This window comes from Mustela nivalis (assembly GCF_964662115.1).
Source record: "Mustela nivalis genome assembly, chromosome: X".
Taxonomy (NCBI): Eukaryota; Metazoa; Chordata; class Mammalia; order Carnivora; family Mustelidae; genus Mustela; species Mustela nivalis.
In genome coordinates, this window is record NC_139040.1 from 112,684,019 (window position 1) to 112,710,747 (window position 26,729).

The window sequence follows — 26,729 nt, forward strand, 5'->3', positions numbered from 1 at the left end:
GAGAGGAGGAAGCAGGCTCCCTGCTGAGCAGAGAGCCCGATGCGGGGCTTGATCCCAGGACCCTGGGATCATGACCCCAGCCGAAGGCAGAGGCTTCAACCCACTGAGCCACCCAGGTGCCCCAATTCTTTGCTTTTTTAAGCCATGTTTTTAATAGTCTTTTATAATCTCATCACAGTTTACTTCATGATGTTGACAATAAGCATATATTTAATGAATGTTTACCAGGAATATATGAGTAGTTTCATATATGCTTTCTTAATTATCGGAATTTCCTCAGACCCCAGGAAACCATGAGTTGAAAATGGTATTATATTAAAAGGAAAAAACCTAGATTTCAGTGGCTCTCTTCCCAAGTACTGACAAAGAACCTGAACTTGCTTGCAAAAGTCACAGTTATATCTGAGAGTCTGCAGGTGTTCACTTACGTGTGTTCACATACGTGCCTAAGTACCATTATATCCACAGGCAATGGATATACACTAGAAACTTCTTTTTGTTTCCACTCACGGTTGGACACCCTGTTACTCTGTCAGACACCCAGAGACAACTCAGTCTCTGCTAGTCATCCTCTAAGTGCCATCGTGTCCTCCTTCAGTTAGGCCAGACAGCTAGTGTTGTCGCTGAACACTACAAACAAAGCAAGCACTGGCACACTTCCATTGGCAAAGCTGGTCAGGAGTGGTGTGGTGAAGTGGTGTGCCAAGTGCCTCCCTCTCCTCATATCCCAAAACATCTTTGCGGGTCCTAAGGTTTTACAACATTTTTATTGGAAGTGCTCCTTCCGGTTTTGGTTTTTAACTTTAATCCCTCCACCCTGTTATTTTTATCCCAATATTCCATAGGACTTCTGCAGGGAAAAGGGAAGGTGGAGAAATTGCATCAGATGACAAATCTCAAAAGGGGATATCGTGCTTAACGTACTTTCGACTATTGTTCTTTTATTGTTTCATTTATTTGTTTGAGGGAGAGAGACAGAGCAAAGGGAGAGGGAACGACAGACTCACCTGCTGAGTTTGTAGTGGGACATAGGGCTCAATGTGGGATTCAATCCCAGGACCCTGAGATCATGACCTGAGCTGAAGTCAGATGTTTAACCAAGTGAGCCACCCAGGCATGGCTACTACTGACCATTTTTTTTTTTTTAAGATTTTATTTATTTACTTTACAGACAGAGATCACAAGTAGGCAGAGAGGCAGACGGAGGGGGGTAGGGAGCAGGCTCCCCACGGAGCAGAGAGTCCGATGTGGGGCTCGATCCCAGGACGCTGGGATCATGATCTGAGCCGAAGGCAGAGGCTTTAACCCACTGAGCCACCCAGGCGCCCCTTGACCATTCTTTCTAATAACCAAGGCTTTCTTACTGTGTCAAGTTGATTTTACTTAGCTCCTACTTCCCTCAGAACTAACTCTCCGCAAAATCATCTCAACCCTTAAGTCAGAAATTACTTGGTTTTAAGTAACAGAAGTCTAATTCAATATTGAGCTGTTAGGGGATGGTGGAAAAAACTTATTAGCTCAACAAATTCAAATTCCAGGGGTAGTTCTGTCTTTAGGCACAGACTTGTCCAAGGAAATCAATAGTATCTTTGAAGAGATCTCTCTTTTTTTCCATCTCTGTTACTCTTCACGTTGGTTTTGGTCTCAGGCAAGCCCTGCCCCCTCCCTCTCCCAACAAAAATGGGGATAGTACATCCTCTTCTTCTTGGTTCCAGAAAAAGTCATTGGCATACATTTGATTGCAGGAGCTTGAGGAACTGGGCCCATAACTCAGCCAGCCACTGTGGCCAGAGAGATGGAGCATTCTGGTTGCCAACCTTGTTACTAAGCAGGGCAAACCATGTAATTAACATCCCTAGCAGTTAGCAGGAGGATAGTTTACCAAAAAATTTTAAAAAATTAAAAAAAAATAAGCTGGGCAACAATAATTATCCACTAGAGTCCTGCTCTCAACAGATACCTGCAGGGCCAATCTGATCACAAAGCATGCCCAGATAAACTGGAACCTCATCAGTAGGAATGACATGGTTTAAATTCTTCCCTTAGCTCATGTGCAAAGAGCCAGGATTCAAAATTGGGTCTCACTGCTCCAATGCCTATGTTCATTTGACCATATTCTCTGTTTTCCTAATTATAACGTGTTTTCACATTTCAGAAGAGCATTTCTAACTAAAATTATGCAGGCACACCAAGAGAAAATACAACTCTGGGGAAGTCAGAAAAGCTAAAGCAGAGTCTCTCAAAGCATGTTCCACACCCCCTGATTCAGAATGACCTGCGGAGTTTATTATGATTTCAGCTTTGGGGATCCCTTCTGAACTCTTAAATCACAGTGTTTGGATTTCTCTGTTCCCTATACTCGCACCTGTCCACTGTTAATGGTCTAGTCCAAAAGAGTGAATTATCTGATAAAATGATGCCTTCCCTGCTGTGATGAAAGCTCCCGTTCAACCAGAGATGTGCATCTCTGTTCATACCATCTTGCACACAAGTAAAAGAGAGCTATGTATTATCAATGATTTAGTAAGCCTTCAGTGCAGTGCTGCTTTGGGGTATGGCCAATGCTATGGCTGAGATTGCCCATACGGATTCAACATCGCAGCCAGGCTATTTTCAGAAATACGTATCAGAGCTGCCTGTTTGCATGGAGGCAAACACAGCACTACTTTCAACACAGAGTCAGTATAACGCAGAAGGAGTACGTGGTCAGTGCTACCCTGGCCACCTCTAAAAGCCACAGTATGGAGGAAGCTCCTCAGCTACTATTGTGATTGATTACATAGGTAAAGGGTAAGAGAAAAAGGAGGGAGTTGTTTCTCTTAAGAAACTTAAGGCCTTAAGGGAAATTTTAAAATGCCTATGTTTTCTAGCTGAAGAAAGTGGCAAGGGCAAAATGAAAAGCAGTCATGCCTCTGTAAAAGAGTGCTCGCCGAAGGTGAGGCATCCTTTGCCTTTACCCGAATTAAGATTCAAGGAACCATTTGAGGCATTTGTTATCAATCTTTGCAATATGTGGTGATCACCGGGGGAGGATTCACAAGCACTGTTGGCTGGATCCCTGCCCCGGACATCTGGGGTGTGGTCCCAGAGCAGGCTGCTCCCCAGGTGATTCTGATGGGCAGCAGGAGTTGAAAAGCCCTGGGAGAAGGGAACTGTTCTATCGATGAGCGAAAAAACCTACAGCAGGGTTTTAAAGGCCATTCCTCTTAGGAGACATCTGAACAAAAGTGTTTGTCAGTAGGCAAAAGAAATTGGTGAGGTTTTTCTTGGAGAAATAATAATAAATATGAAAATAGCCTAGGACATCAGCCCTCAAAAATAATTAGGTTTGGAATACAGAGTGCTGTGCACATGGCAGGCAGAAAATAGGAATGTTAGCTACAGGAGAATGAGGAAGTGGAGAACCTTACCACGCAGGATCAGGAAATCTGAATTCAACTTAAGAGCCAATTGAGAGCCACCATACGTGTCCGTACATGGCGGTGGCACACTGAAAACCTGGCCTGGAAATGGAAACATGTAAATAGCAGAGAAGGTGGTTAATCCAATGCATCTTTAAAAGAGCCACCTCCAGGGAGTTTTATTTCCTTCTTTCTCCCTAACAGGCATTTTTAGCTACAACCATGAAGTCATTATACTCCCAACAAAGAAACTGCATGGGAGACCACTGAATTATCTAATATCTGTGAGTCTAAGTTTACATTGTCCAGAGAGCTAGGTAAGACCACGACTGTGAGTCCATGGTTCAAGACTGCTACAAATAAAGATTTGGAGTTGATTTAAGATTGTCTTTGGTTCAGTTTCCTGCTAGACCTGCAGGAAAGCAGCAGAAAGGATCCGTGTGCGAACCTAACACCATGATGCCTGAGTCATTCCTCATGGAGACACTTCTGCCTGAAGTTGGAAGATCACCAGAGCCAGCATGGAGTCAGGAATTCATAATGTGAGAAGAGTTAACAACCATGGGCCCACTGCTTTTTTAAATGATTTTATTTAGGCATCTATGTAAATCAGCACTCAGGGATCCACTCAGTATAAAAGGGCATTATCACAGCAGCACGTCAATAACATACTTCCTACTCTAATTCTTACTCTGTTGTTGGGCAGCAGAAGGCCTGAAGACTGCCAGCCATACATGACAACTGCCAAACGTGGGATGTGCTCCGCCGGCCCACTTGGTGTGTAATGGCACTTGTTAAAGGGGCCAAGTACACTCAAGTAAGGGGAGGCTCTATTTAGGAACTGTTAAGTCACAGGATGATCAGTTGAGGCCATTCCGTTTAGGTGTTTCTACTCTAAATATTTTAACTAAAAATCCGTAGCTTGGGACCTACAAAACAAGGGATGTGGAAAGTGCTCAAGAAATTACTTTGGGGGTGTCTGGGTGGCTCAGTTAGTTGAGTGGCTGCCTTCGGCTCAGGTCATGATCCCAGGGTCCTGGAATCGGGCCCCGCATCAGGCTCCCTGCTCATCGGGGAGCCTGCTTCTCCTTCTCCCTCTCCCCCTGCTTATGTTCCCTCTCTCGCTCTTTGTCAAATAAATAAAAAAATCTTAAAAAAAAAAAAAAGAAATTACTTTGGAAAAATTCTATGAAAGATATATTAACTGGCTCAACAGAGCACGCATAAAATTGCTTGTTTTCAAGTATCAAACGAGGACCCCATTAGACTGAGCTGGCTCTAATGCCTCGGTAAGCAAAGCTAAACTTAAGCCGGAGTCCATGCACTTGAATCAGAGAAAAAGACATTTAAAAATCACCGATCACAAAGAGCCCACTAGATTTCCCAGTAACACAAACACTTAAGTTACAGTCGGTCTAATCATTACTGTCTTTCACTTCTTTGTCTTTTCCATACAACCCTTGCTCCAACTCCTGTCTGTGAAGCACTCTTAATCATTTCGGATTTGGTGCTGTCCTACAATTCAAATTGATGGTTGCTCAAAGGACAACTTCAAAATTGTAAGGTGCCTCAGTTTATCCTGTAACACTTGTAACAAATTCAGCAGGTCCTGTCAGGCCGTGCCGAGCAACCAAAGCTTACATTCCCCTCCCCCGAGAAATAAGATGATTTGCCTTCTATCTGAGACTTCAAATTTTAGGCCATATTTTCCAGGGTTAGAGTTCCTCAAGGTACGATTCCTGACCAGCTGTATAAAAATCAGCAAGGCTTCTTTTCCCTCCAGCAGACGCAATTCCCTGCTCCTATCAGAGACCTAATGAATCAAGAGTATCTGGTATCCAGGGCATCTGAACCTGCATTTGTATAGGCCATGCAAACACTACAGTTAGAAAACCACTCCTCCAGTGACTTTCAAACCAGGTACTTCCTAAAATCAGGAAGTTGGGTGCTGAGCAGGAGATGTAAACTGTGCATCCAACAACAGACTAGCTACAGGCATCTGGGTACTGATGTCACCAAGTTTAACTGTGTGGCTCTAGCTATGACATCCTCACTGAACACAAATTGCCCCTGGTTCTGCTGACCGCTTTTTGTCCCTGCCCAGTATGAGGGTCACCATCTCAGACTCCCTTGTGCTTTGGCTGTCAATGGTTTAGCCCTGATTCTGAATCTCAGTAATTCTTACAACCTCCACTAGCACATTAGGAACTGCTATCAATTCTTCCTCTGTGGTCTGGGATACGAAAATGATGAAGTATTTCCAGACCTTGCTGATTATAGTCTGACAATCATGAGACAGAGCAGATTAACAAGAGCCATCATCAAACTAGACATAACCATTTGGACAGGGATATTCTAGAGGATAGTCTCATCTCGATTATTAGCTTAGGTAGCAAATCCAAGCCTGGCAGTGGGGACAGAGTGTAAAACCAAAATGCAAAACGCAGGGATGGTATTCCTGGGGAGACCTTTCTATTGTAGGATCCAAAATCGAATGGTGTTGATTTCCTAATTGGTGACCATAGCAATGAAGGAAACAACAGTCCACACTGGGAAATCAGGACTGACATTTGGAGATCATGAAATCTTGTAAGTAGGTAACAGAGCCCCAAGTATGGGTCTCTCATTTAAAGGGCAGCATTCCAACCAGTTGGAGTAAAGGTGTTGTTTTTCTTTTATTTATGAAGTCAAGAGCTCAGCAGCAATAGTGAACCTCGCTTTCATATATGATGTGGGGACATACCTTAGAACCCACTGGAAGAAAGGCTGTTTTGATGGACTTGAGCCTCCTAAATCCCTCCTGCTTCTAGTTAGGCTGGGCCTCACTGGGGTGCCTATCATAATTATCCTCAGAGGAGTTTGGTTGCTGTTATTCTGTCACTGTTTATATACAGATCCAAGAACTATCTCATCAGAACATTCTTTGTGTTTTGGCCCAGCTGTCTGTGCATTTTAAAACTACACAGGTGAGGGGCACCTGGGTGGCTCAGTGGGTTAAAGCCTCTGCCTTTGGCTCAGGTCCTGATCCCAGGGTCCTGGGACTGAGCCCTGCATCGGGCTCTCTGCTCAGCAGGGAGCCTGCTTCCCTTCCTCTCTCTCTCTCTGCCTGCTTCTCTGCCTACTTGTAATCTCTGTCAAATAAATAAATAAAATCTTAAAACAAAAACAAAAACAAAAACAAAACCCTACACAGGTGATTCATATGAACTACCAGGTTAGAAGCATCAGAACTCCCAGGCATCAGAACCAGGCTGAACCTGACAAGGTTTTGGGCAGCAGGCAATGGTGGGGAAAAGGGCAAGTGGGGTTCCACTACTGGTCCAAGCGAAATAAGCCTCTGGGCAAAGTGCCATGAGAAAGGCTAACTCTCTCTCTTTTTTTTTGGACGACAGAGAGAGAGAGAGAGAGAAAGACTCTCAAGCAAGTTCCATGCCAAGCCCAGAACCCAATGTAGTGCTCGATCTCACGAGCCTGAGATCATGACCTGAGCCAAAATCAAGAGTTGGATGTTAAAACAAGTCACCCGGGCACCCCTGAAAAAGTCTAACTCTTGAGAAACAGAAAAGCATTTCTTCTTTTCTAGTCCACCTACTTCCTAGAATGATAAAGTGTACATCATAAGAGCTCTGTATTTGGGGCGCCTGGGTGGCTCAGTGGGTTAAGCCTCTGCCTTCCGCTCATGTCATGATTTCAGGGTCCTGGGATTGAGCCCCGCATCGGGCTCTCTGCTCAGCAGGGAGCCTGCTTCCTCCCTCTCTCTGCCTGCCTCTCTGCCTACTTGTGATCTCTGTCAAATAAATAAATAAAATCTTTAAAAAAAAAAAAAAAGAGCTCTGTATTCTATTCCACAAGAAGCACTGCTAGCCCAGGAAGGGGGGATTCTTTCCACATTTTTGTCTTACTCTTCCCCACCAAATACAGGTTACTTTAACACACAGAAAATTTTATTTATAACCTACAGACTATTAGATATTTAGTTCTGGTATTCAAAAGAATTTCCTACTAGGAAAAGATCTCTGAAACATCTAAAGAAAGTAATTTTGGCGCTTTTCTATCATTCAAAAATTGATAACCGATTTGCTTCTCGCCTCTCAGGTATATTATTTTAGATGAGGGAATTCCAGTAGTGGTGATTCTTTCATATCTGTCCAGAAAACCCATTATGAACAACCACAGGAAGGCGAACATCATCTTTCCAAAAGAGAGTAAGCATGAGGCTTAATTTGTTCATGTGTAGTAAACAGTTTAGTTTTGAGGGCAGAATCTAAAGTGAAGATTTTATTTCTCTCTGGTCATTTTGCTCTCCCTGCTTGAAAGGTATTACTGAGATAAGAAAGCATCAAAAGCAGTGCTGGGTAATCAGAGTTGAAGGAATGGAACTTTGTTCGGGAATTATTGTCTTAAATCTTCTCTGGCTCAAGATACTAGAGCTTGTACCCATTACAGACTTTCTCCTGAGGTGGTGTGGGCTAAGAATCAAGCCTGTAGGGAACTGAGGAGCCAAATAGTCAACAGCAAAGATTCAACTGGTAATTACGTGTTTGGGATTCAAATCTTCCCACCAAGTAAGGATGAGAAGGCAGGATCTATTATAATGTTTCTCAGTTTCAAAAGGTTAGGTCACTCTGTGGTTACGTTTGTGAGATATGCAACATCATTATCACTGTGGAAAAACACAACCAGGGCTGAAACAGCTTTGATCAGCAGAGACCTGGGACTAGAGAAGACATTACATCCCTGAGACCAGGATGGTGTGGAATGAGAGCTCGGTGGTGCTATTTGGCTCTTTGTTTACAGAGAGATGTGAAGTCTTCACTGGGGCTAGCAGAGCTCTTGAATGGATGGCTTCTTTAGTTTGACTAATGAAAGCAGCAATTCGGAGAAAGATGATTTCAGAACAGGGGTCAATATCTAAAGTTGTAATTCTTTCCTGACACCAAGGAATCCATACCGCTCTCTGCTTAAGATGAAAGTCAGGTGTCCTATACCAGCACTTACTCAGTTTCCTCTTCAAATCACTAGGACAGGGCACCTGGGTGGCTCAGTTCGTTAAGTGACTGCCTTCGGCTTGGGTCATAATCCTGGAGTCCTGGGATCGAGCCCTGTATCAGGCTCCCTGCTCAATGGAGAGCCTGCTTCTCCCTCTCCCTCTGCCTACCCTCCTCTTGTGCTCTCTGACAAATAAATAAAATCTTAAAAAAGTAAATTACTAAAAAAGACATCATTTTCCTTCACTCACCCTTTTTCAAGCTGAATGGACAGCCCCCCTAAGAAATGATACTTTTCTAGAAAATATTAGCCTCAATGTGCCATATCTTGTCCTTGCAAAAAAAGTAAAAAGACACAAAGAAGTGGGTCTATAACATGAGAGCCAACTACCATTTCAAATCTCCAGACTAACACTTCCACCTCTTCTCCTTTTTCCAGATCATTACTGCATGGAGGCAAGAACAGGAAAGAAGAAAGTAAAATTCCCACCCAAACTTTGCTTCTGATGTACCCTGGAAGCGGGGTATGATCAGTCCTGGGTCAGCCCCTGACTGAACTCAACTCATATAGGGTCTCTTCAGTGGGAATCTGGAAGTGAGGCTAAGAGAAGAAATGGCTTCACTTGCTAAACCATAAAGTTAGAAGCTGTGAGTTGTTTACAGCAAATCATCCTCCATATGTTTTTCCTCTAGGAGAAAACAGAGGAAGCCTATCTCAGAGGGAAAAACAAAGCCAAGCAAGCAGACAGGCACAGAGCGACAAACAAGATACGTAGAAGGAAACAGGAATCCCAGGGGCATTTGCTTACAATTCATTTCTGAGTCCTGGCGAAATCCCTGCCTTAAGGTTCATTGAAATATCTCTGATTCCTGCCATTAAATACCACTTCCACCTTTTGTAGGTATAAGCTACAAAGGTAGCTGTGTACCTTTGTACAAGTGTTAAGTTTTCCTAACTAGCAAGTTAGGTTAAGTTTTCCTAACTAGCAAGAGGAATCTTTAATATAACAAGTCAGAAAACATAATGGAAAAAAGTTATTATTGCCAATAACCAAAATATAAAATTCCTGGTAATAATAAACTTATTAACAATATTACAAATTATATGGAGATTTAGATCTAAAAATAGAAATAGCTACTAAGAGATATAATAGAAGAGATGCTTAAGTGGAACAAGGATCTATTCCTAGATGAAAAACAATCACATAAAGACAGAAATTCTCCTTTACTGAAATGATAAATATATTTTGGATCCTTTAAGGATTTTTTTTTTTAACTTGACAAATTTATTCCAAAGTTCTTTTTGAAGAATGAAGAAAAACTTAAAAGGCAAGAATAAGGTAACTTCCAGTGACTGGTAGTGGAATGCATATTAAAATGTCAATTATTACAAGACTGCTTATATGTGCAGGAAGACAGAAATCCTTGACAAATTTAGAAAATCCGAAAACAGACCAAGTTTCAGTAAACCAAGTTTACTATTTGATTAAGAATGATCTTTTTTTTTTTTTTATTTGACAGACAGAGATCACAAGTAAGCAGAGAGGCAGGCAGAGAGAGAGAGAGGAGGAAGCAGGCTCCCCGCTGAGCAGAGAGCCGGATGTGGGGCTGGATCCCAGGACCCTGAGATCATGACCTGAGCCGAAGACGGAGGCTTTAACCCACTGAGCCACCCAGGCGCCCCAAGAATGATCATTTAATAAATAGGGCCTGGGCATTATTATTTTTGAAGATATACAATTATAATATAGATTAAATTATACAACAGAATGAATCCCAAATAGAGTATATACAGAAATGTAGTTGAAAAACCACATACATAAAAGAATTACGATAAATTGTGTGTGAATATTAATTTGATCCCTGGTCAAAGAAGGCCTTTGTAAATACAAGTAGAAGGAAAGAAAGAAAGAGAGAGAGAGAGAGAGAAGGAAGGAAGGAAGAAGAATTTCAAAACATGGCATATGTGACTGTCTGAAGACTTAAGATATCGCTACACCTAAAATAAACATAAGCAAAAATAGAGACATTGAAATAATATTTTCAATTTATACAACAAAGTAAGTCTTAATAATATGTTATAAAAGCAATCTTAAAACTGAGAAAGGATATGAACTGGCAACTCAGGAATGAAAAATAAATAAGAAACATCAGCAAATGAGCAAATTCACTAAGTGTCCGAGACAATTAAACAGTAATGAAATTCCACTGACCAAATTTTTTTGTCTACTTATTTGTATTATAATGATAAGAAGTATGTTGGTGCTTGTATATACTACTGGGGAAGAGTAAATCTGGAGGGCTTTTCTGTCTTTCTTTTTTTTTTTTTTTAAAGATTTTATTTATTTGAGAGAGAGAGAGTGTGAAAAGCGGGGGGAGGGTCAGAGGGAGAGACAGACTCTTGGCTGAGCAGTTAGCTGGATGCTGGACTTGATCCCAGGACTCTGAGTCCATGACCCAAGCCAAAGGCAGTTGCTTAAACCACCGAGCCCACCCTCTAGGGCCTTTCCATCAAGCTGCTTTCAAAAACATCAAAACTGCTCAGAGCCTAGCTCAGGTACATAGCTTTGGGAAGTAACTCTATGGAAATCATCAGAAATATTAACAAATATGTAAACATAAGAATGGGTACTGTAGACATTTTTACAACCTGAAATTGCTAAGATACTCAATAATAGTAGGGAACTGATCAATTAAATTGTTGAAAATCATTGCAGTAACTACTGAACAATTAGATTAGATTGTCAAAGAATAATAATGATGATAAGCTCACAACATTACAAGAAATAGTAAATTATGAAATAACATTATGATAATCTCTAAGAGTTAAAATTGGGTTGTTTTATAAATGACTAGAATCATATAGATCAAAACAAACAGTTCTGGATATATTAGGATGGGGAGATTTTTTTTTTTATTATTCTTTATATTTTTAAAACTTCCCAAATTTTCCAAAATGAAAAGAAAATCAGAAAAGCAGCATAATCCAGTAAAAAACAAAGGAGCGATAATAACAATACAAAATAAAACAAAAAAGGATATAGAAAAAGAAAGCAGGAAAAGTCATTCCAGATGGGGGGCCCACATGCAAAAGCACTAGAGTGGAAAACAGTTTGAGATATTCTGGGAACTCCAACTAATTTCATGGAGCTAAGTCACAGGCTGTTTCACAGGTAATTTCAAGAGATGCAATTCAAAGAGGAACTTGTCTTCTTAGCACAAGAATATTAGTTTCCTAGTGCTTCTGCAACAAATTACCGCAAATTCAAGAGCCTGAAACAACAGAGTTTGTATACAAGTTTGGAAGTCACAAGTCCTAAATGAACCTCACTAACCTAAAATCAAGCCGTAGGCAGGGCTGTATTCTTTTGTGAGACTCTAGGGGAAAAACATTCCCTTGCCTTTTCCAGCTTCCAGAAGCTACCCACATTCCTTGGCCTGTGGCCCCTTTCCATTTCCAAAGCCAGCAACAGCCAATCACATTTTGTTTACAATGTCATCCCTCTGTTTCTGACTCTTCTGCCTCTCTCTTCCACATTTATAAATGACCCTTGTGATTATAATGGACCCACTCAGATAATCCCAGATGATCTTATTTTAAGGTCAGCTAGTTAGCAAGCTTAATTCCATCCACAGCCTTATTCCCCCCAGCTATGTAGTATAACATATTCAAAGGTCCTGGGATGAGTATTTAAACATTATTGAGGAAAGGGACATTATTCTGCCTACCACAAAGTATTTGCTCTGGAAATACACTGATCGTGGCAAGACCAGTTAATACAGGTTACTTTAACAAGTCAGGGGTATTTAACTGGTCTAAAGAAAATTTCTTACTGAGCCTTGGAGAGTATGAAAGGGGGGGGGGGTAAATTGTCTTTGCATTCAAGGATCAGAGGAACAATCCATCTCATTCTTCCCGTAGATTCAAATCCTGTGTTTATGGCAATGCTTTGTGTATAGCAGAGGCTCAAGAGACACCTGCTGAGTCAATGATTGCCCTAAGAAGTAATTCATGTCACTAGTTTTCTTAGCTTCTAGAGTTCAATAATTTGTTCTCAGATTTCTATAACATCTACTGTCTGAACCCTTTATTTGAGCACTCCATCAAGCCTTAACATTATTTACTTTTGCTTGTGTATTCTTTATTTAGCCAACTAATTTGCCTTATTGTTCATTTATGGAGAATTAACTGCAATATTACCCACAATCTAGTTTATTTAAGAGTGGTACTCCATCAACTACCCTTTCAAATGCCTGGTTTGATGAGCAAACTTTTTTCATACTATGTGGACCTTGCATGTAGATATAGCTGATTATTTTCTGCCATGTGGCTAAGACTAAAATCTCTTCTCCCTTTTTCTCTCATATTTTTATTATTGCCTCAAGGCCAATTCCTACATGATCATAAAGGGATCCATTGAGTGCGTTGTGAGGTTATTAGAATAACAAAGATAAAGCTTCTTGTTATATTTCACATGAGCTAATCCCCCCTTGAATATCCTGTTATATTATAGGATTTTAAAAAATAGTACAGAGTTTCTGCTGTGTCAATTGCTAAAATGAATAGTCCCCTGCTATTTTAAGTAGAGCTGAACTCAACAAATGGAGTAAAAAAAGAGCAGAGCTGAGAAGCTCAGCATCTTAGACACGTTTTGTGAACATTTAAAATAAGTGGGCTATATACCATTTGTCGTCTTGGGAATTTTAGAATTTGTCCTGTATTATCTTTGAGTATATATGCATAATTTAATCATCATCCATAAGTAATGTTAATGGACAGTCAGGATAATGCTGTGTCAGGATTAGATATATTCATGAGAAAGAAGCAGAGTCAAACTTATAATAAAGCGCAGATTTGAGGGTATGCCAAAAGCTGAAGATGGTGTATGATTTTCCCTCTCTATAAAATAAAGAGTGGCAATGAAAGTGGTCACGACTACTAGTCCAGAATAAATGTGGGTCCATTTCTGATTCTGCTAAACACAGAAAGAAGGACTGACGTGGAACTTCAGACCAAGGGATGAGCGAGTTCTTCAACTGAAAAGTAATAAAATTTACAGGGCAGGGGCGCCTGTGTGGCTTAGTTGGTTAAGCGTCCGCGTTTGGCTCAGGTCATGATCTCAAGGTCCTGGGATCAATTCCAATGCTGACTCCCTACTCAGCAGGGAATCTGCTTCTCCCTCTCCTTCTGCCCTCACCACCCCCCACCCATGCTCGCTCACTCTCTCTTTCAAATAAATAAAATCTTTAAAAAAAATTTACAAGGTAGGAAAGGGCATCTGCTGAAGTCAAGAATGAAACGATAAAACAAAACAAAACATGAAAAAGGCAAAACATGTTGAGAATACTAATTGTATGTAAAAAAAGACTGTGAAATATGTATCAGATGATGGTAAAATATTTCCTTCTTCTCTTTCTTCCTTTCTTTCCCTCTCTCCCTTCCTCCCATGCTTAATGAGCGACTGACTTTGTGCCAGCCCTTTAGACTAAGTTTTGAAGATAAGAGTGTATATTTGTGGCAACTTCATAATTCAATAAATAAAAACAGGTCTTTGATTTTGAAGTATAAACTGGTCTCTGAGTAATAAACTATGCATAATCACAATATACTGTGAAGTATATTAAAATCTATGCTGATATAAATGCTCCTGGAAATGACTTTTTTAAAGATGCCTTTTCATTTTATTTTTTAATTTTTTAAAGCTTATTTATTTATTTATTTGACACAGAGAAAGAGAGAGACCGTGAGAGAGGGACTATAAGTAGGGGTAGTAGGAGAGGGAGAAGCAGGCTTTCCGCTGGGAGACTCATGCTGGGGGTTGGGGGGGGGGGGGTGATCCATCGCAGGACCTGGGGAACTTGACCTGAGCTGAAGGCAGAAGCTTAACTATTGAGCCACCCAGGCATCCCCTAAAGATGCCTTTTTAAAGCCATGTAAAATGGTCCCTGCCCTACAGGAATTCACATTTGAATGAAGGACTCAGGCATAAAGTCCTTTACAATATATTCTCGTAAATTCTAATGAAGGATTAAGAGATGAGTAAGCATACTTAGAAAAGAGAAAAAAGGAGGGGAGGAAAAGCTTTTCAGGTAGAGATTATTTCCTGGAACTTCTTTTACTTGGGAATAAAATGTAAATGTATTCAAAGATCAGATTCATGGAAGGCGCTACATCTATGCCCAGAGTTACAATCTCTCTGAAAAGCAGAGGAGAACTTTCTAGCCGAGTTTTTTTTTTTTAAACAGAATGACCTGCTCATTGGTATGTGGATGGTAAACATAAAACTGAAGCATTCCAAGGCAGATACTACTAAGAGGTGAATACTTAAACTTCTTATTCATCTATCAGTTCAGCAATACTGTTAAGCACCTACTAGGTACACAAGTCCATGTTCAATTTTGATGATACAGCTCTGAGCAAATCAGACACAAATCTGCCTAAATGGACCTTACAGTCTTATATGGCAAGGTGAAGGTTTGGAATATATTCTATTGGGAACCTTTTAGAGAATCTGATTCTGCTGTGTAACATAATCTTATTTCTGTTTGCAAAGGATTGATTTAGGTGCTACCCTAGTACATGGATTTCACCAGAGGCAAGAGTGATACAATCAGGAGACTACTGTAATATTCCAGGTTAGGGCTGATAGTATATTGGAACAAAAAAGAAGATGGAAAGAAATAAACACATTTGGGATCTATTGTAGACATAGAATGAATGGTTGTGTCTCTAGGTGAATGATAAGGGAGCGAGAGCAAACAGCTGGTTATTTTTGGGTTATTAAGCATATGCCAACATTAAGAGTTTTTGAAAGATCAAAAAAAAAAAAACCCTTAAAATACTATTAAATAGGCAGTTTGGTATACAAATGTTTTGTTCAGAGATAAGTCAGGGTTGCAGACATGGATTTGGGATCAACGGTATTTAAAATCTTGGAACAGAGTCAAAGAATCTAAGAAGAGCATATGGATAAGGATGAGAAGGGAGGTCAAGACCAACCCGACATTGGAAGGTTGGGCCGAAGAGTCAAACAAGAGGCTAATAAGAGCCTGTTAAACAGGAGGACGTCTTCTGGAAGCCGAAAGAACAAAGTATTTCAGAAATGGGAGCGGTAACAGATGAAGTGTTCCTAAGGGAGACCATCAACATGGAGATCATTGTTGACTTTGATAACAAGAAGAAGAGACAGAAGAGCATTCATGGAAGGGATTCAGGGAGGGGAGAGAAAAAAAAAGGAGGTTGAGACCGTGACTAAAGAGAAATGTTTTGGTAAAATTTTCTATAAAGTGAAAAATGAAGTTGTAGTAGCTGGAGGGAGCTGAGAGGGTTCCCGGGTGAGGTCATTTTCAGTGTGGGCCGCACTAGAGAATGACTGAGGAGAAAAAGGATTCACTACAAAAAGGAAATCTTTAGAAAACAAAACATGAATGGTATCAAGAGATCACGCGGAGGGTGTAGCATTTTGCCAGGCAAGTGCCGTGGAAGGAGTGAGAGGCAGTTAAGTGACTGATGGTCAGGGAACTTGTTAAAACAGAAGACTCTGGAACCTAAGCTGTATAAGAGAGGAAGTGGCCTCGCTTGAGGAGTGACTACGAGGGGTGTGATGGTGGGTACGAAAATAATTAATGTCAATAAAGGGGAGGTTTAGGTGTAATTAAGCGATGGCAGTGAACAAGGTGGAAGGACTGGTGGTGGTGGTAGTGAGCGCTGTAATTACAAGGTCACTACCGTGCTGAGTGTTCCGAGGGAGAAACAGAAGCCACTGCAGGATCATCACGCCAGGCAGATGTAGACAAATTTGCAATGTGAAGGCTTGTTCCTGGCAGAAGTGTCATTTAAGTAGAGCTCTTTAAGGTGAAAGCGATCGGGACAGAAAAGGGCAAAGTGTTACATTTAGAAAGAAGGCCCCGACCTAGTAAATGTCTGAGTGCCTTCTCTGTTCCAGGCACCAGTTCAGGATGTGGAGACAGAATAACTGAGGAGAGAGACAGCGGAGGTACTCTGCCCGCGTGGAGTTTATGTTCTAATGGGAAAGGCTAAAAGAAGTTCTAGAAGGCAGGGACAGAAAGCGGCACAGCCAAGGATCCAGAGATGGGGGGTTGGGGAGGCGACATCATGGTGGGCTTTGGATACCCATTTAGGTTTTTATCTTATGGGCAAAGAAAACCCACTGAATGGATGTGGACAGTAAAGGAACAGATCTGCAGTTTTAATTCTAAAATCTCTACACAATCGCTGTGAAATTAATTAAAGCAAAGACAGTTAAATGTTTCAACTAAAAAAAAAAAAAGATTTTCCCCTTTTCTGTTCAACCGCAAAAATACTACTGCTGATATATTCTTTTTTGTTTCCTTACATAGACACGCATGCATATGCGTATTAGTTTTCTGCAGGCAAATGTAACCATTCAATATGCGTCTTCTCTCTGTGTGTGTACACATAAAGAGACCTAACATAGTGGAGTATTTTATGATATCAGCACCTAGAGATATACCCCAATTCTTTAAAGAGTTTGTTACTTCCTTATAGCACTGAGTCTTAATTTATTTAACTTGCCTTCTATTATGACATATCTAGGTTTCTCCTTTATTAAACTGGGTTATTAAACAGATGTGCAAAATTGTAAATCAAACTGTAAAACACTCTTCTAATTTTATGTTGTTTTGGGAAACATTTATAAAATATGTTACTTTTATTAACATAAATGGGTGGAAAGACAATTACCTATGGGTTTCTCCTGTTTCTGCACTTTCTTCGAAGTTCAGGAGGCACTGAGTGCCTTTGTTCTGGACTCCCTTTTCAAGGATGTTCATATTAAGAACACACCGGAAGAGAGCGATCATGTCTCTAGGGTATGCCCATTATAAAATAGGGCTTCTAAGCTCAGGGCCTCTTCCGTAATGCAACTCACTGTATGTACTGGTATCACCCAGTTCTCTTCACAGTGCTCTGTGGGAAATGGGGCTTAGAGAACTGGTAAAATAAAATGCTGACACTTCTGGCTCCTGGTACCATTTCGAATTCTACTGTTCTCTGTCTGTGATGGAGACATCTCATCCCTTTTGCCAGCATCCATGCAACTGTGGCAGACTGACTTGTAAAATTTCAGGACATGTCATGGTACTAAATAGATTATTTTTAAAAAATTCCATTTCACTTTTAATACTGTAGGTATCAATAGACATACCCCACATAAATAAAGGCTTATTTTAAGGTCATCCATCTTCTAGGGTATAAAGGTGTCCTGATATCAAAAACTGTAAGAACCACTGCTATATAATATTTCACTGTATTATTTATACTGCAATTTACTTCTCTACTTGCTCATGGACACTGGGTGGTTTCTTGGCATTTATGAATTAAGAAGCTATAAATATTCTAATACATGTTTTTGATGTACTTGTACTTTAATGGAGAAGATATGTGGACTTTGGGCTATTATAATTGTATCATCTTTAAATATTTCACTTTCTAATTTTCTGACATAAAAAGATACAACAGCTTTTTATGCAGTGAGTTTGCAAACAGTGGTCTTGCTAATACCCGTTAATTTGATTAGTCTTTCTGTTGATTGTTTTAAATTTTCTAAATACAAAGTGATATCATTGTTGGATTTTCTTCTACTTTTTACACCTGTGGTTTGAGCTCATGTACAGTATGTCCATGGGTTGAATAAATGCCTGAACAGCTGTAACATCTTTACCTAATCTCTCAGCTCTTGGCATCAAGGAATAAATAGAAAATCTACAATGTTATTGTATTAATCATCACGAGAGGAAAAGTGCAAATATCTGGTTTCCTAGGAAAAAGTAATAGTTGGTTATTGGCAATTTTGTGACTAAATGGATCACATGTATTTTTAAGGAAATTATTTTTAAACTTGCTAGTAAGATACCTTCAAGAGGCTTATAAAAATAACGGTAACATTTTATCTTCTAAACTCTAGCAACTACAGTAGAATCTCAATGTGAACAGGAAATATGTTCCTTGGGCACATGGCTTTCCAATTTAACTACCATGTCTCCTATTGCAGAAGACTGCCACTGAGATCATTAAATAATCATTTCCAGAGAAAAATACCACCTCTATTAGACAGGTCACAAACAGTTGGATTCACTACTGAGAGACCTCTCAGACAAAAGTTTGAGAGAAGAAACATCACACTTCTCACCTACCACCTGAAAGGGGCTGCTTATAGAAAGTAGTGTGTGTGGGGGGGGGGGGGGGTGCTTTGTAAGACAGTAAGAAAGGATATGAACCACTTAAATGACAATCAAACTTCTGCCCATATATTTAAGCATATAGTACTTGGAACAAAAAAAAATTACAAACTTCTCTCTTTCTATTTATCCAGGGACAGAACTCCCCTATAGTAATGATCTCTGATTTTATAAATCATACCAGAGAAATATCATCAAAACAATAACTAATTTGGTAAAACAGAAACAAAAAACCCCCCACAAATTATAACATCCTAGGTTCTAATACTGCTATTTACTTATTACAGATTGCATAATTTCCCACTATTAACTGCCTTAAAAAAAAAAAAAAAAACTTTCTTTCAGACATTATAAGAAAGGTGCATTTACCACTCAGAGAAACCCTGATTTCAGCTTGCAAGAAACACAGGCAAAAGCTATACGGATGCCATTTACAGAGTGTCATAAAAGTGAAATGTAGCTAATGAGCCCTTCACAGTGGTTTGCATTATGCTTGCTTCTGCCTCTGCCTCTACGGCAGCTACTATTCTGGAAAAGTCCATCCATGCCATGTAAATCTGGTACTCCCTGCTCCATCCAGTACCAGTGTTAGAAAACTCAATTTAAATCAAACCTAATCACTTCTGCCAGCCCAGTGCACTTCCCAACACTCCTAACCCACCCGAACATTCTAGCATGACTTTGTTTCTTGCATCTCTCAGCCTTCCTCCAATTCAGCCACAGTCTAATTGGCTGGCTGGGGATTCCACTGTCACTCAAGCTAAACCCCAGGCTCATTGAGGAAATTGGAAGCTGAGTTTGCAGTTTGAGTTTTGTTCCAAGGGTACATATTTCCTAGCGTTGTTTTATTTTTTAACCCCTCTGAGTAGCTAGATGGAAGGTAAAAAAAAAAAAAAAAATGCATGAAACTGTACCTTAAACGACAGCAGATCTTTTTTTCTGACACATTTAATTGTTTAGTTCCATGCCTGGGGTCAAGAAAGGAACTGAAGGCTTGTCTTCACATTTTGCCCCCCAAAAGGGAGTCATGACATCATCTGGAAGCCACTTCCAACAACCATTAGGTTACCATTTTATTTTTTGGTTTTTATTTTTTTCATTTAAAGAATAGTTTGTTTTTTAGGTTATGATTTTTAAAAATGCTCTCCTTTGACCTCAAGGCTATTGGTTTTGGGAAGGAATTTAACAAAATTTTCTGCGAGTACCAATCAAGACAATTCAAGATTTTGTTTTCTGCTTCTAGATTAGGGCTGGTAGCAACTATCTATCTATCTACCTATCTATTCATCCATCTGTCTATCCATTTCACAGAATATGCAGTATTTCTAGATTGTTACTAATGTCCCTGATGCTAGAGAAATTCTTCCAGATCTTACTGTGCAAATCAAAGGGAGATACTATTAGTACCAGGTCACCAAATTTAATTTCCCTGTAAGTAAACACAAGACCAGGTGGTGGGCTCTCTCTGGCTCTGTGATCGATCATGGAAGGTTACAAAAAGCCTGCCATGGTGGTGGCCATCTCCTCAAGTAGTTTCCATCTGACGAAGGAGAGACATTGCACAGCTTTCTCTGGAAAGTAGTAAATATATAACAAAGATAACAAGCAATCAAGAGTTTTAGAAGAGGGTCACCTAGGTGGCTCAGTGGGTTAAGCCTCTGCCTTCAGCTCAGGTCATGATCTCAGGGTCCTGGGATCAAGCCCCACATCGGGTTCTCTGCTCAGCGAGGAGCCTGCTTCCCCATCTCTCTCTGCCTGCCTCTGTGCCTACTTGTGATCTCTCTGTCAAATAAATAAATAAAATCTTAAAAAAAAAAAAAAAAGAGTTTCAGAGGAGGGGAGAGATGACTTTTTACTAGCCCTTCACTCCACTGTCTTTCTGGTCAAAGGTAGGGCAGAAGAAATAGAATAAAAAAATGATTGCTTAGCCTCAACCCTCCACTAACTCAGAGTGGCTTTGTTCTCGTCCAGCACTAACATGCCCTACAGCAGGGCGCCTGGGTGGCCCAGCCATTTAAACATCTGCCTCCCTCTCAGGGCCTGATCTCAGGGTCCTGGGATGGAGCCCTGCATCAGGCTCCTTGCTCAGCAGAGAGTCTGCTTCTCCCTTCCCACTGCTCATGCTCTTGCTTTTTCTCAAATAAATAATACCATCTTAAAAAAATAAAAAGAAATTTTTAAAAATACCCTGTGGCCATGACACAACCATCTCCATAATGAATGAAATGCAAGCCTAGAGTATCCCAACACCATAAATTTGCAAATTGACTTAAACAATGAAAAAGAAGCCAATGTCCATGGTGTATTAAATATTTGTGTCTAACATGGCTGAAGTACAAATAACATAATCTTTTTAGCCCAAAGGTAAATTTACCTGAACCAGAACCAGACTAGAATTCACTCTGGAGGAACCAAAGCAGATTTTTCTTTTCTTTTCTTTTCTTTCTTTCTTCTCATTTTGGTTTTGCATTTGCTTATAGCATTTACTTTCCTGTCTTAAAGAGTAAAGATGCTATTAAGTATAAGCACATGCCTCTTTGTTCTTAGGTTATTTAAATATTCTTAAATTAAACACAATCTGCTATCTTTTTTACATGTCTTGTTTTCATTTCCTATCATATAATCCCCTATGTTGACTTTTGATTTCCAGTCTTGGCCAATTAAATATCTTACTATATATTTTCCAAGTGTTTTCTTGTTTCCTTCTTTTTACAACTGCCTTATTTAACTTTATCATATTCTTAACCCATTTGGGATTCTGATACACAAAATACATGCAACCCTCCCTAATAAAAGACAATGTTCGTTGTTGTTCAGAGAAAACTATCATTAAATGGGTATGAACCTTACTTACACTGTGTTCCGTTCTGGGGAGCAGTCACTGAATTGGCTTTTCCTCACTGCTGGAATGCAAACTGGCGAGCCCTTTAAACTGAGATAGCCATATAAACATCAGTAGCAGATTATCTACCCTACTCCAGGTTCACACAAACCCATGTAACTGGAATGCATACTCAGAAGGACAGAGTGGGTCTCATTTGCATTTCCTGTTACATGAAATAATTTTATTTTATTTATTAACATATAATATATTATTAGCCCCAAGGGTACAGGTCTGTGAATCGCCAGGTTTACACACTTCACAGCACTCACCAAAGCACATACCCTCCCCAATGTCCATAACCCAACCACACTCTCCCTACCCCCCTACCCCCCACCAATGGCCCTCGGTTTGTTTTGTGAGATTAAGAGTCTCTTATGGTTTGTCTCCCTCCCAATCCCATCTTGTTTCATTTATACATGAAATCATTTTGTATCCTTTGACATTTTTTTCTCTTTAGAAGAAAATCCCTTAAGAGTCTTTTTATGAAACAACCCATCCTCCGAAATACCCGAAGCAATTTTCCTAAACCTTCATTCTTTCTTGATGATAATGATGATGATAATCCTGATTTGGGGGCCATCTAGTCCCAAATAATATGTCCAAGCATATTATAGGATAGAGGTTGGTGTAAGATTTGATTAGTGTTTCCAGATTGGTCCTATTCTCTGAAAGCTGCTCCCTCTTGCAGTTAGCTTACTGAACCACAGTCACTAAAACACTGGAGCATTGATGCAAAAGTGTCAGTTCTTCAGGAAGGCACATTTAATTAGCCAGGACTCACTAGCAGGTTTCTTAAATTCCCTGAACCTCAGTTTTCTTACCTTCTAAAATGAAAAATTTGAACAATACACTTTTTAAGATCTACTATGTACAAGATATATAATACACACATTATGTGCAACATTTAATATGTAGTATACATAATACAAAAACAAAAACAGAAAAATACACAGATATTATAAATATGGTATATAACATATTGTAACATATAATAAATATAGATGAAATAATACTAAATATATATATATATAACTATATAAATTTAATGGGAAGAGCTGTCATTATTTGAAAGCAAACATGTTTGTTGTTCTTTGATGACTGAGCTCTTCCCTGACCCAGAATATTATTTACTTCATTACCTAAGTCTTTTCCCATCACATGTATGAATCCCTATCAGACTGGTGCACCCAGCGGTCTCATTCCCTCTACTTCACTCCATCATAATTCTTCGGGTTTTCTCAGATCTGTTTCATCCTCACAAGCCCAGGTGCCCTTTCTTGTCAATCTCTGAGTCCAATCTGATTGCCCACACTAGGGAATTTTTTATTTTACACTAAAAATACACTAGTATTTTTCTGGATAAAACTGATCACTTAATAATATTATACCAATCTGTTTTTATTTTAGCAAACCTGTTTCTTTTTTCCCATCTTACCATCTTACTATTGTCTTATCTTTGTTTGGATCAGGACCTAAGAAGGGCTACAAGCAGTATCAATTAATATCTCATTCCATTTTAGAGAAGAGGTCGGGAAGTAACATGCTTTGCCACATACGATCCTGTGGCAATATCCACATTATCTGTCCAGTCCAGTCAGACCCATAAGCAATGCTACCAGGTTTGTCCTGGAACAAGTTATGGTTCGGTTCTTTCTTGCTCTTTTCAGGGGCTAGCAGACCCCAGTGTTCTAGGATGTTCAAGCTTTTATTTCCTGGAGGATCAAGCACATTGTGAAACTGTGCCTTCCTGATTTCCAGAACTAACTGAAAGGATGTCTATCCTAGGTCTTCACTGTTCAGGTCTCTCTAGATAAGTTAAATAATACTTTTTAGATAATAAGCTAATGATTACTCATTAATGTTCTGTCCATCCTACCAAGTGCTTACTTTTAAAAAATCTTCAATGACTACTGGATTCTAAAAAAATCCAAGTGTACAATCATGTGAAAATCATAGGTATGGGTGAAGAACTGAGGGAAAATATTTTGGGCCCAAGGAAATTTTCAGAATCCCTCCTCCATATCCATGAGAAGCATGCTTAGGATTAAGATTAGCTTCAAATGTTTTCTTCAAATAAAATGATCAATGAAGTATACCTACTAAAGATCTAGCTATAGAAGACTGAACAATTATATATGTAAAATTTCTCCATTCAGACAGAATGTTTATCTGTGTCTTAGGACTCTAAAAGCTTTCCTGTTTCTATTTCTCTGTTCAGTAAACAAAATAAAGGTCAGTGCAACAAGATACCAGAAGGCAATATTTGTTCTTTGATGAATTTTGCAATCATAAAACCCCTAGTTCATTTTCCCCCCTATCCTTTTCTGGTACCTATTCTTCATTCATTCATTCATTCATTTTTTTTTTTAAGATTTTATTTATTTATTTGACAGAGAGAGAGATACAAGTAGGCAGAGAGGCAGGCGGTGGGGGGGGGGGGAAGCAGGCTCCCCACGGAGCAGAGAGCCTGATGCGGGGCTCGATCCCAGGACCCCGAGATCATGTCCTGAGCCGAAGGCAGAGGCTTAACCACTGAGCCACCCAGGTGCCTCTCATTTTTATTTTTTAAGTTTTTTTTAACTTTATTCATTTGAGACAAAGTGAGAGAGATAGCATAAGCAGGGCAGAGGCACAGAGGGAGAGGGAGAAACAGGTTCCCCACTGAGCAGGGAGTCCAGCTCCGGGCTGGATCCCAGGACTGTGAGATCACAAACTAAGACAAAGGCACTCAACTGATAAAGCCACCCAGGCTCTTTTACATTTAGACTAGTTATCAGCGGTTGAAACCAAACATCAAGTTGGCCTTGCTTCAGTTTTCTACCCTGGAAAAAGCTATTTAAAGTGCTTGAAGAGGGGCATCTGGGTGGTTCAGTGGGTTGAAGTCTCTTCCTTCATCTTGGGTCATGATCCCAGGATCCTGGGATTGAGCCCCGCATTGGGCTCTCTGCTCAGCAGGGAGCCTGCTTCCCCTCCTTCTCTGCCTGTTTGTTATCTCTGTCTGTCAAATAAATAAACAAAAATCTTAAAAAAAAAAAAAAAAGTGCTTGAAGAGTTTGTGAAGAAAAGACCGGGAAAAATAGAAGACAAACCATATATGATTTAGAGGAAGAGTAGCTATAACTAAGAGAGATATTTGCACGTCTTGACATTTAATGAATATGTAATGTCTTATGCAAATGAACACACAATTTTTTTCACTGATTCAGTAACTCTGGTACTCTGAATCGAATACCATTAGCACTTGGTTTAAACAGAAATATTTTGAGTAATTCAATAACAATTCAGCTACTTGAATATATTATGCAGAAAGCAGAGGAATTGGTATAATATATCAACACCCATAAGTTAACAATACACATATCAATTTCTTCAGCAGATTATGATATGATGATTCCGGCAATGCAGAATAATCGCAATGTAAGACACTCAAATTGGATTCTTCCCCCATTATTGTTTTCTAATATCATTTAAATGATACTTCATTATTCTTCTTCCAGTCCCATTAATGCTCCCTCTTCAACTATGTCAAGGCATCAGAGATTTCCAAAGACCAAAATATAACTTGACTCTTGCTGCTTCCACTCACAACAATAAAACCTGCTGTACATTAAATCAGACTTAGTTTGACCAACTCTCCAGATTTGCCTAAGACTGAGGAGTTTCCCAAGACACAGAACTTTCAGTCCTCAAAGTGAGAGGCATACCAGGACAAGGAGGTCATCCTAAGTCCTCAACCACGTAATTGCTGAAATTAACACCTAGGAGTGAACCTTGATTTCTCCTTTCCCCTAATTCTTCAGATTTAAACGTTTGGTCAGTAAACCTTGAAGCCTCTATAATGAAAACATCCCCTGGACTCAATCCTTCTTACTTCTCATGGGTAGTCATAACAAGCCAAACCAATACCTCCGCTCACTGGGGGAAATGCAAGGTCCAATGAAGTGCTCCCTAGCCGATGTGGCCCATTTACAGAAGTGCCTACCCATGAATAAAAGTCATGCAGAATCTTGTTTCTACCTACTTCTCCAACCTCATCTCCAACTACTCTTGAACCCGCCACTAAGATCCAACCACTGGTTGGGTTTCTTCTCCTCAACATGTCAAACTTAATCCTGCCTAGAGGTCTGTGTGCTGCTGTTCTCATTGTCTGCAGTGATTTTCTCTCCTTTTTTTCTGCAACTTGCCAGGTATTCTAAGGTTATGTATCATCTCTGCAAAGAACCTTCCTTGACCACCCAATCTAAAATTCCATTCGGTGACTTTCACTCACAGCACCATGATCTAATTCTCTGCATAACAAGTAGTCCTCATTATATCTGATAATCGGTACTTTTATTTTATTGTTTGTACTTTATTTTGTATTGTAAAATTAAATGTTTAAAATTAGCACAACCATGCACACAATAATAATATAAGCATTTAAAATATATATAAGGAAGCACTTTTAAAATAATTTTTTAAAGTAATCTCTAAGCCCAACCGGGGGCTTGAACTCATGACCCCAAGATCAAGAGTTACACGCTCTATGGACTGAGCCAGCCAGGCACCTATAGTCAAGAAATACTTAAATACTAATATGGATCTTTAGGTGGTAAAATCCCAGGTTACTTGTATTTTCTTATTTTTTTAAAAAAATCTTCCTTGTTTTGTTTTTTCTTTTTCTACTGCGGGGCTTGAATTTATGACCCTGAGATCAAGGGTCGGACCTGAGCCCACCCAGGTGCCCCTTCCCTATTTTATTTTTTTTAAAGATTTTATTTTTAAAATAAAAATAATTCACAACCCCAAGATTAAGAGTCACATGCTCTACTGACATAACCACCCAGGACCCCTTCCATATTTTTATTATATACTCTGCTTTCATAATTTTAGAAGCAAACAAAATAAAAAACAAGCTTGTCATAAAAGGGTTCCATCTCAGGCCTAGCCTCTGCTTTGGAAGCTTTGTTAACTTACCCATCATGGCTTAGAAGGCCATACTCTCTGATCCTTATGTTTTCCTTGTATGCCTCTATCATAGCACTTCCTGTATTGTTTACAATTTTACTTTTCTCTTGGTCTCACCCTAACAGATTCTGAACACCACTAAGAACCAAAGCGTAAAGTCTGTCTTTGAGGTTATATTCCTGATATCTGCTCGTAAAATAAACTTGTTCTGCCTTCAAAAATTTCTGTTCACATTTATACTACACTGTTCTCCAATCAAAATGCCAAAAAAAGTTTCACACTTCAAAT